The 11,359-nt window shown below is 42.8% G+C and overlaps 1 long non-coding RNA gene across 1 annotated transcript; it reads left to right on the plus strand.

The window, feature by feature from the left end:
• Positions 1–6,242: 6,242 nt before the first annotated feature.
• On the plus strand, positions 6,243–7,139 carry LOC134215936 (uncharacterized). The gene is made up of 2 exons (XR_009980374.1): positions 6,243–6,688; positions 6,791–7,139. It is a non-coding gene; the product is annotated as an uncharacterized LOC134215936 (long non-coding RNA).
• The last annotated feature ends 4,220 nt before the right edge of the window (positions 7,140–11,359 follow it).

Here is an 11,359-nt window from a genome sequence, read left to right on the forward strand (position 1 = left end):
GTAGTTAGCCAAGACTAAAAAGCTTCTAACTTCACTATCGTTTACTGGTCGGCGAAAATCTAGAATCGCATCGCGTTTGATTTCGGATGGCATAATTCCCTGAGGTGAGATTTCGTATCCTAAAAACTCAAACTCAGTCACCCGAATTTTACACTTTTCCCAGTTTAGCACAATGCCATTCTCCTTGAGTTTATGAAGAACCTGAAAACGTTAGGTAATATGTTTCGTAAATAAAATAAAACCAATATTGGTTTTTGCATTGAAACTTTTCATTTCGTCACTGAAACCATTGACACTTGTCTTCAGCGACTGCTTCCGCGATAGAGCATTTGCACATTTCATTCACTCATACATCTATATTGCTGTCAAAATATGCATTTGACAACTAAATTTTCAGCTAAAAGCTAAAAGCTAAAAGCACTCACACAACCATTCGACATCAGTTGTCAAACATGAGGAATATCAATTCGACAACTATCCCCTTGTCGCCGAGTCGGGCGCTGAGTGCCCGGCGCGAAAACCCAAAGGTGGGATTAAAGTTTTGGGGTTTATGCGCAATAACTATTGACTCTTATGACTTTATATTATGCATCTCGAGATAAAATAGAATACTGCGGCTTCCTGCTGGTTGCTTCTCAGGTAATCGCAACGGTCACTAAACACAACAGTGTCAATGAAAATCTCACCCACCGTATGCACTTGCCATGATAGACACTCTCCATGTACTCAGTGACTCCGGTTGCCTCTCACTAATACAATCGAACACTGCTGTCATTTTGCGAAAAGCACGTGGTTTTGTTTTGAGCGGGAAATTTCTGCCTATCTTTTAACACTGCGGCTATCTTGACGTTTACCTTCGCAGTCTGCGCAGAGCCTGCGAGTGTATGACAGCCGCAACATTCTAGAAAAAGATAAGCGCGACAATAAATTTTCAGGCTTCCCGCGCCTATGGAACAGAAAGCAGAGACTAAACACAAAAAAAAACTTTGAAGAAAAAAAAACAAATTATTAGATTTTGATGTCAGAAGAAAATGAAGCTATATGTAAATGGCCTGCATATAGACCACATCACGATCTCCCAAAACATCTCGAATTTCCCTTAAGGGTTGTTTACCTCGGGCCACTAGGGTATCCAATAATTGCTCTCTGGAGGCGTCATTTTCCGAGCAGGACCAAACTACGTGATCGATGTCATCATAACCGGCTCCGCACCTACATAAGTTGCTATCGACAAGGTTTATTCTGTATAGATGTGCGTTTAGTGAATAGTGATTAGACATAAGTCTCGACATCACGCGAATGAAGCCTCGACTTAAGTCCTCACCTCTGAACCACGCTCGCCCAGAAACTTTTGGAACTATAGAAAATAGCCACCGTCCAAGTTCGTTGTATGTCCAATTTCTTTGCCAACTTTGAAGAGTACTCTGACGGACTAATGGGAAAAACTCGTTGCTCGAGTATTGTCTATCATAAACCTCACCTTCCTGTGCGCCCACCTTTGCCAGCGAGTCTGCCTTCTTATTGCCGTAGATTGAGCAGTGAGAAGGGACCCAAGCAAAGGTAATCTTGAATGATCTTTCGACCAAAACACGCATCTGCTCTCTTATGTTTGTAAGAAAGTAAGATGCGTGCTTAACAGGTTTCATCGACCGGAGTGCCTCGATAGAACTAAGACTATCCGAGAAGATGAAATAATGGTCTACGGGCTGATTGTAAATTATCCCCAAAGCGAAGTTAATTGCTGCCAGCTCAGCGACATAAACCGAATACGGTTCCTGAAATTTTTGGAAGGTGGTTGAAGTTACATTAAAAACACCGAAGCCAGTGGATCCGTTGATGCGAGAACCATCAGTGAAATATTTGTTGTTGCAATTGACATGTTCATATTTTTCAGAAAAAAAGTGAGGGAATAGATATTTGTCGAAGATGATCTGGTATTCCTTGAATAGCATGTTTCATGGACAGATCGTATACAATTGAGGAACTGTCGTTGGTGAAGTGAACTCGAGGGGGATTATAACACGGAAGACAAAGAACTGATGATATGTAGTTGAGATATACTCTCAGGAATCTTGAACGGCAAGTTAGTTCAAGCATATTATCAAGTTATCTAGAAAAGTGTGTTACTTGTTCCACATTTGATGAGTATTCTAAGTGAGAGCTCCCAGTAACGGTGCTTCAAAGGAGTGACTCCAGCAAGCACCCCCAGGCTCATGTTTTGCGTTGAATGCATGCAGCCAAGGGCAATACGCAAACACCGATACTGAATTCGTTCCAATTTGATCAGGTGGCAATCAGCTGCTGAGAGGAAGCAGAAGGAGCCATACTCTAAAACAGAGAGAATAGTCGTTCTATAGAGTTTGATGAGGTCTTCCGGGTGAGCACCCCACCATGTTCCGGAGATAGAACGTAGAAAATGGATCCTTTTCCGGCATTTTTGTATCAAATACTCAATGTGGAGTTTCCAGGTACATTTGGAATCAAGCACGACCCCAAGGTATTTAGAAGATAAAGATTGGTTGATGTCATCATTCAACAGCTTGAGTTTCAGTTGAGCAGGATACCGCTTCTTAGTAAACACAACCAACTGAGTTTTTTGCGGTGAAAACTCGATCCCTAAATGTCTGGCCCAAACAGTCAGATTATCTAAGGTACTTTGCAATGGTCCTTGCAAGACAGCTGCACATGGACCTCTTAGAGAGACCACGGCATCATCTGCAAGTTGTCTGAGCTTGCATTGTCCTTCCAAACAATTGTCAATATCTTTAACATAGAAATTATAAAGCAAAGGACTTAAACATGATCCTTGGGGAAGGCCCATGTAACTATTTCTGGAAGTTGTCAGAGTGCCGAGTGTGAAGTTCATTTGTTTTTCTGACAACAAATTGTACAAGAAATTATTTAAAAATACAGGAAGTCCATTACTATGCAGATTGTCTGACAGTACTTCAATGGAAACTGAATCAAAAGCGCCCTTAATATCCAAGAATACTGAAGCCAATTGCTCCTTGTGCGCAAAGGCCAGTTGTATATCTGAAAAAAGCAACGCTAGACAATCGTTTGTTCCTTTACCTTTACGAAATCCAAACTGAGTATTTGACAGTAATGCATTTTGCTCGACCCAATGGTCGATTCTTGAGAGGATCATTTTCTCCAATAATTTTCTCATGCACGATAGCATGGCGATCGGTCGGTATGAATTGTGATTAGACGCTGGTTTCCCAGGCTTTTGAATAGCTATTACTTTGACCTGTCGCCATTCAAGTGGCACAATGTTGTACTCCATGAAACAGTTGTACAGGTCAAGTAATCGTCTTTTTGCGATATCTGGGAGGTTTTTCAGAAGATTGAATTTGATGTTATCGCATCCCGGAGCAGAGTTATTCGATGAAAGAAGAGACATAGAAAGTTCCAGCATTGAGAATGGTTCACCCAAAGAACCGGGATCATTGACTGGTTCTCGAAATAGCGGTTCTGCTGGTACGGAATCTGGACAGACCTTTTTTTGCGAATTTGAATATCCATCGATTGGAGTATTCTTCACTCTCGTTGGTGTTGTCATTGAGGTCAAAGTGTTGTCATTGAGGTTTCTCGCGATAGTCCCTCGACAAAACGTCGCCAGTAGCTACGTTTTTTAGCCTTGAGAAGATTTTTGAGCTTTCTTTCAAGCCTCAAATACTCTTCGAAAAGCTCAGACCTTCCGTGTTTACGGAAGGCCTTGAAGGCATCAGATTTCTCAGAATACAACTTAGTACATTCATCATCCCATCCAGGAGTGGCTGGTCTTCTTATGACAGATGTACTTGGAACGCGTCGTTTCTGAGCTTCTAGTGCGCTTTTTTTAATTAATTCGGTAAGGAATCGATATTCATCCAGCGGTGGAAGAACATCAGTTGATTCAATACCAATATTTACCGCCGATGCAAATTTTTGCCAGTCAATGTTCTTCGTGAGGTCGAAAGGAACATTAACTGGCTCAGATTGTTGATAGCTACTTTTAATTGTAGTAACTATCGGCATATGGTCACTACCGTGGGGATCTTGGATAACCTTCCACGTGCAATCTAACGATAGTGAATTTGAACATAAAGACAGATCAATACGGCTTTGTTGACCATTTGGTCCTATTCGAGTTACTTCACCAGTGTTCAAAATATTCAAATTGAAATCGTCACACAAATCATAGAAAATAGGCGCTCTAAAATCGTCATATATACGTTACGTATAAGTTTCGCCCCATCCAATACCATGTGCGTTCATGTCTCCCAATATCAACACTGGGGAGAATGCCTTCCAAAGATGTCGACGATTAAGAGAGGCATTTGGAGGAATGTACACTGAAGCTATGCAAAGATCTTTATTCTTCACATTTACTTGGCATGCGACGATTTCTAAGCCAGGAACAGTCGGAATAGAATTCTGTAGAAGGAGTAGCATTTTTTGATCCCCAAAAGAACGCCACCATAACGATCATTCCGTTCTTTGCGAATAAAATTAAAATCGTGGAAGTTGATTTCGTCTTCGGAAGAAAGCCATGTTTCACAGAGTGCAAATATGTCGCAATCGGAATTGCGAATCAAAAACTTGAACACGTTCAATTTATTTTTAAGACTATGACAGTTCCACTGCAGCACAGTGATTGTATCTTGTGTAATAGCCGTATTATCCATCGAAAGAAACAAATCCTGCAAGAAGGGGCCATGAAACAGTCAATTGCTTCAGATAACTTTCCACTGTTGGTATAAAAAAGAGGTCAATGATTGGCCTCAAAGAATTCGGAATATTGAATAAATTCAAAAAACGGTCCACAAGGTTTTTAAAGGAGATCAATCCTCGCTTGGACGGAGTATTTTTTTTGGGAAGAACGAATTGTAGTTTTTCTTTCATTGATTCTCCTAGCCAGATGTTTCTTGGAAACATCGGTTTTGGGCAATGGCGGGAATGTCTTGCTGCAAGATGGATCCAAAGGAGCAGTGAAGACAGGTTGCTTCAGGATTTTAAATAATCCCCATTGCCTTCAGATTTGGGCAAGCTTTTATGGATGACTTTTGATTTCTTACGGCGCAATCCAGGGAAGACGGTTGCTTCCTCTTTTCGGGCACGTGTACCTCCGTAGAATCATCCACATCAGCTGCGTCAGAGTCCAATTCGTCAATGCACATGGAATCATAATAATCACTTACTTGAACGGTAGCTGAAATAGCAGCCTTTGCAGTGGTATCGGCGGATGTGTCTTGCGCTTTAACCATTTCCGCATAAGTCTGCTTGGAGTGCTGTACCAACGAGCGCTTAACTTTTTGGGTGCGCTTTCTGTACACCGGGCAATCTTGCAAACCATGGGCAGGAGCCATACCGCAATAAGCACATTTTGTGGCTTGTTGCTGGCAGGATTCCTCCCGATGTCTTTCGAAACATTTACCACAAAGTGGTTTGTTGTCACAAAACTCGGCAGTGTGACCAAGTTGTTTGCAATTGGTACAATTAAATACCCTTGGTACAAAAAGACGCACCGGAAACAATATATTCTCTAAATCGACATATTTTGGGAGAATCGAACCGGCAAACGTCACACGAAGCGAGCCTGACTTAGAATTTACTTTTTTGCCATCTACCATGGTTGCTGAATGCAATTCCTTGCAGTCCAGAATACCCACGGTAGACTCCATTGCATTCTTTAGGCGGCCTTTCCCGCAAGTACATCCTTGCAAGTCAGGCTCGCTGCGTTGATCACACCTTCAATTTCGACCTCCCGCGAGGGGACATAAACCATATATACAACATTGTACGCCCTGTCACCAGCAATTTCATTCGCCACCTGGTATGTAGGTGCGGTGATGCGTAGTTTGTTCCTGTTGATTTGGTTGAATTCAAGCTTCGTAAAACGACGCGTCAAATCTCGTTTTATGCCCAGGAAATCTAGGCTCTTCACTTTGTGCCGAAAGTAAACAACCCAAGGCCCAGGCGAAGCCGCATGGTACAATCGTGTGCGGACATCTTTTGGAGGACTATCGCCCCCCATAGTCTCTGCCTCCATTCTCACCTCGCAAGGTAGAAGGACAATTAATTCTTATGCTAACTTAGAACTAATAGCAAAAAAAAAATTAAAAAAAAACTAATTTAATTTATTATAATTAATCCCACTAGGTATCAGAGAGATGGGAGAATAATAAAACAATGCCTTCCACTTATCTGCGCTGCTGCTGTAGGTAGCAGCAGAAACAATAGCCTGCTTCACTGGCGTCGCCAGAAGCAGCTACTTCGCTCGCCGACAGTGATCGCCTTGGATCCGTAGGTAAGCACCACACAATAGACTCGCACTACCGAACAAAACCCGCGATGAGACACTTATGGCGGTAAGCTCCAACGAGGATAATACGAGAATCTCGTATTATCCTCGTTTTTGTTAAGCACCAAGCGGTATGATATGCGTTTTTAATCTCGGATTTCAACTTAATACGCCGATTTTGGCGTATTAAGTTAATCCGAGATTTTCTTGGAGTGGCTGCATGCTTGAATTTTTGATGAAACGCACACTAGTTTACCCTGTTGTCAAAATAATTTTACGGCAGCAAACCCAAAAAGTAAACAAGTGGCGAGCTGCTAAGCCAGGTGGAAAATTTTCTCAAGATTTTCGTAGTAATTCCAGTTTTCCACGTTTAATCCGCATCAATTCAGCGCTACAATATTGGTAAGCTAAAGAATTATGTATATTTATTATTTACGTTGAAAAAAAAGCTTTTGAAAGCATTTTCATTCTATTTTTCATAGAAATTTTTTTTTTCGCTAACAGGGAAGAAATCACATCGATAAACAAAAAGATGGAACAGATCTTTCGAAATTCAGAAAAGGGAGTACATACGATCCTTGATGGCCGGAAGGGTCGTTGCCAATCCACCATCCACAAGTTGCAGATCTTCCAGAATGCTAATGACCGGAACAGCTGTTTGACTGGTTCGAGGAAATATCCGATGATTGAGAAGGAGCTTTTTTAAAGGATTCAACAACTGACCGCAGTACAAAAGGACAGCGCATGTGTTGTTAATAATGAATAAATGGCACAATTTCTATTGATAAGTAGATAAGAATATAAATCATGCTAGATATATTATAAATATACATTATATTTCATAAGCACCTGAGAGCAGAATTGTTTCATTTTTTGAGGAAATCTTTAAAAAGGGAATTGCCTTCATGGACTCATTTACAGATGGTATTTATTTCTTTGGGTTTTCCAAGCTACCCGAGGCCCTGAAGTCTTCTTCTTCTTCAATGACTCAACATTCCAACTGGAACTCGGCCTGCTTTTCAACTTAGTATTCTATTAGCATTTACTCAGTTATTAATTGAAAGCTTTTCTATGTGCCATAAGACGAGTTTATACAATCCCATTGAATTCCACCACTTAATTGTTTCTTGACAGATACGTATTTCGACCTCAAAAGTAAGGCCGTCTTCAGTGTCTCGTACTTGACTCGACTCCACTAAAAAGCTCAAAATAATTTTCTTATCAGCTTTTCTATGCTCGCCATTGCATAAGATACATACTTGTGTGGCAAGTACAATGGATACACTATGCCCAGGGTGTCGAGACAGTTTCCAACCCGGAAACATCCTAGACCGGGACCGAGAATCGAACTCGCCATCACCGGATTGGCAATCCTACGTCTTTGCTCGTAAGGCTACTGGAGACCCCTAGCCTTGAAGTGGTTTTTCATTTAATATCTGGAATTTCTGTTAACAATTGAAAGAAATTCACAATTTTTCCGTAAGTATTTAGGTACTCAATCCTTGATTAACTACAGCTTTTTCTCGACGATCCTACATGGAATGGAATATCTTAGAAAATCATCTTGGGTCATCACGTTTCACCTATTATCAGCTGTCGTTTATGAGACTATCACGAAGCCTACGACCGCTTAAGCGTGCTTCCGTAGCCACTTCTTAACACATTGTTCACTTATCGCTTTTCCGTCATACTAGTAATGTGTGCAGCTCACCGTAGTCTGCCGGGTGTATAAATTCAACAATAACCATTGCTTTGAACATTTTATATAACCAGTCATTCTTCTTGTATGGCATTACATAAATGTATGGTGACTTTCCAGCGAGATTGCTGGCTTATTCCTGGAGGAGCCCCTGGAGAACTACTGGAGTTCCTCAAGAAATTCCTTCGGAATTTTGTCCAGGAATTCCTCCGGGAGATCGTCCAAGAAATTCTCCAGAGATTCGTTTAAGAATTTCTTTGGATGTTGCTGTTCAGATGTTTGGATGTTCAAAAATTCCTTCAGAAGTTCGTCCATAAATTCCTCCGGAAGTTCGTCCAAGAATTTATCTGGATGTGTGTCTAGAAATTTCTTCAGAAATTCGTCCAGAAATTCGTCCAGGAATTCCTCCCGAATTTCTTCCAGGAATTCTTCGGCAAGTTCATCCAGGAACACCTCCGAAAGCTCGTCTAGGGATTTCTTCGTATGTTCATTCAGAAATTCCTTCAGAAGTTGGTCCAGAAATTTCTCCAGGAGGTTCATCCAAAACGTTCCCAGGAATTCCTCCACACGTTACTCCAGGAATTCAGTTTGTCTTGGAACTCCTCCGGAAGATCGTCCAAGATTTTCTCGAGATGTTCGTCCAGTAACTTCTTTAGAAGTTCATCCAGGAACACCTTCGGAAAATCATCTAGGGATTTCTTCGAAGGTTCAAACAGAACTTTCTCCAGAAATTCCTCCGGAAGTTCCTCCAGGAATTTCTCCAAGAATTCCTCCAGGAATTCCTCCAAGAACTCCTCCAGGAATTCCTCCGGAAGTTCCTCCAGGAATTCCTCCGGAAGTTCCTCCAGGAATTCCTCCGGAAGTTCCTCCAGGAATTCCTCCGGAAGTTCCTCCAGGAATTCCTCCGGAAGTTCCTCCAAGAATTCCTCTGGAAGTTCCTCCAGGAATTCCTCCGCAAGTTCCTCCAAGAAATCCTCCGGAAGTTCCTCCAGGAATTCCTCTGGAAGTTCCTTCAGAAAATTCTCCAGAAATTCCTCCGGAAGATCCTTAAGAAATTCCTTCGGAAGTTCCTATAGGAATTCCTCCGGAAGTTCCATCAGTTCCTCCAGGAATTCTTTCGGAAGTTCCTCCACGAATTCCTACGAAAGTTTCTTCAGGAATTTCTCCGTAATTTCCTCCGGGAATTCCCCTGAAGTTTCTCCAGGAATTCCTACGGAAGTTCCTCCAGTAATTCCTTCTGAAGTTGCTCCAGGAATACCTTCGGAAGTTGCTCCAGGAATTCCTCCTGAAATTGCTCCAGAAATTCTCACGAAAATTCCTCCAGGATTCCTTCCGGAAGTATCTCCAAGAATTCCTCTGAAAGTTTTTCAAGGAATTTCTACGTAAGTTCGTCCAGAAATTCCTCCGGAAGTTCCTCCAGGAATTCCTCCGGAAGTTCCTCCAGGAATTCCTCCGGAAGTTCCTCCAGGAATTCCTCCGGAAGTTCCTCCAGGAATTCCTCCGGAAGTTTCTCCAGAAGTTCGTCCAGGAATTCCTCCGGAAGTTCCTCCAGGAATTCTTCCGGAAGTTCCTCCAGGAATTCCTCCGGAAGTTCCTCCAGGAATTTCTCCAAGAATTCCTCTAGGAATTCCTTCAAGAATTCCTCCAGGAATTCCTCCAAGAATTCCTCCAGGAATTCCTCCAAGAATTCCTCAAAGAATTCCTCCGGAAGTTCCTACGGAAGCTTCTCCGGAAGCTCCTCCGGAAATTCCAGGAATTCCTCCGGAAGTTCCTCCAGGAATTCCTCCAGAAGCTCCTCCAGGAATTCCTCCGGAAGTTCCTCCAGGAATTCCTCCAGAAGTTCCTCCAGGAATTCCTCCGGAAGTTCCTCCAGGAATCCTTCCGGAAGTATCTTCAAGAATTCCTCTGAAAGTTTTTCAAGGAATTTCTACGTAAGTTCGTCCAGAAATTCCTCCGGTAGTTCCTCCAGGAATTCCTCCGGAAGTTCCTCCAGGAATTCCTACGGAAGTTCCTCCAAGAATTCCTCCGGAAGTTCCTCCAGGAATTCCTCCGGAAGTTCCTCCTGGAAATCCTCCGGAAGTTCCTCCAGGAATTCCTCCGGAAGTTCCTCCAGGAATTCCTCCGGAAGTTCCTCCAGGAATTCCTCCGGAAGTTCCTCCAGGAATTCCTCCGGAAGTTCCTCCAGGAATTCCTCCGGAAGTTCCTCCAGGAATTCCTCCGGAAGTTCCTCCAGGAATTCCTCTGGAAGTTCCTTCAGAAAATTCTCCAGGAATTCCTCAGGAAGATCCTCCAGGAATTCCTTCGGAAGTTCCTATATGAATTCCTCCGGAAGTTCCATCAGTTCCCCCAGGAATTCTTTCGGAAGTTCCTCCACGAATTCCTACGAAAGTATCTTCAGGAATTTCTCCGTAATTTCCTCCGGGAATTCCCCTGAAGTTTCTCCAGGAATTCCTACGGAAGTTTCTCCAGGAATTCCTCCGGAAGTTGCTCCAGCAATTCCTCCGGAAGTTGCTCCAGCAATTCCTCCGGAAGTTCCTCCGGAAGTTCCTCCAGGAATTTCTCCAAGAATTCCTCTAGGAATTCCTCCAGGAATTCCTCCAAGAATTCCTCCAAGAATTCCTCCAAGAATTCCTCCAAGAATTCTTCCAAGAATTCCTCCGGAAGTTCCTAAGGAAGCTCCTCCGGAAGTTCCTCCGGAAGTTTCTCCAGAAATTCCTCCGGAAGTTCCTCCAGGAATTTCTCCAAGAATTCTTCTAGGAATTCCTCCAGGAATTCCTCCAAGAATTCCTCCAGGAATTCCTCCAAGAATTCCTCCAGGAATTCCTCCAAGAATTCCTCCAGGAATTCCTCCAAGAATTCCTCCGGAAGCTCCTCCGGAAGTTTCTCCAGAAATTCTTCCGGAAGTTCCTCCAGGAATTCCTCTGGAAAATCCTCCAGGAATTCCTCCGAAAGTTCCTCCAGGAATTCCTCCGGAAGTTCCTTCAGAAAATTCTCCGGAAGTTCCTCCAGAAATTCCTCCAGGAATTCCTCCGGAAGATCCTTAAGGAATTCCTTCGGAAGTTCCTATAGGAATTCCTCCGGAAGTTCCATCAGTTCCTCCAGGAATTCTTTCGGAAGTTCCTCCACGAATTCCTACGAAAGTTTCTTCAGGAATTTCTCCGTAATTTCCTCCGGGAATTCCCCTGAAGTTTCTCCAGGAATTCCTACGGAAGTTCCTCCAGTAATTCCTTCTGAAGTTGCTCCAGGAATACCTTCGGAAGTTGCTCCAGGAATTCCTCCAGGAATTTCTCCAGAAGTTCCTCCAGGAATTCCTCCGGAAGTTCCTCCAGGAATCCTTCCGGAAGTATCTTCAAGAATTCCTCTGAAAGTTTTTC

The sequence above is a fragment of the Armigeres subalbatus genome, chromosome 2 (assembly GCF_024139115.2).
Source record: "Armigeres subalbatus isolate Guangzhou_Male chromosome 2, GZ_Asu_2, whole genome shotgun sequence".
Taxonomy (NCBI): domain Eukaryota; kingdom Metazoa; phylum Arthropoda; class Insecta; order Diptera; family Culicidae; genus Armigeres; species Armigeres subalbatus.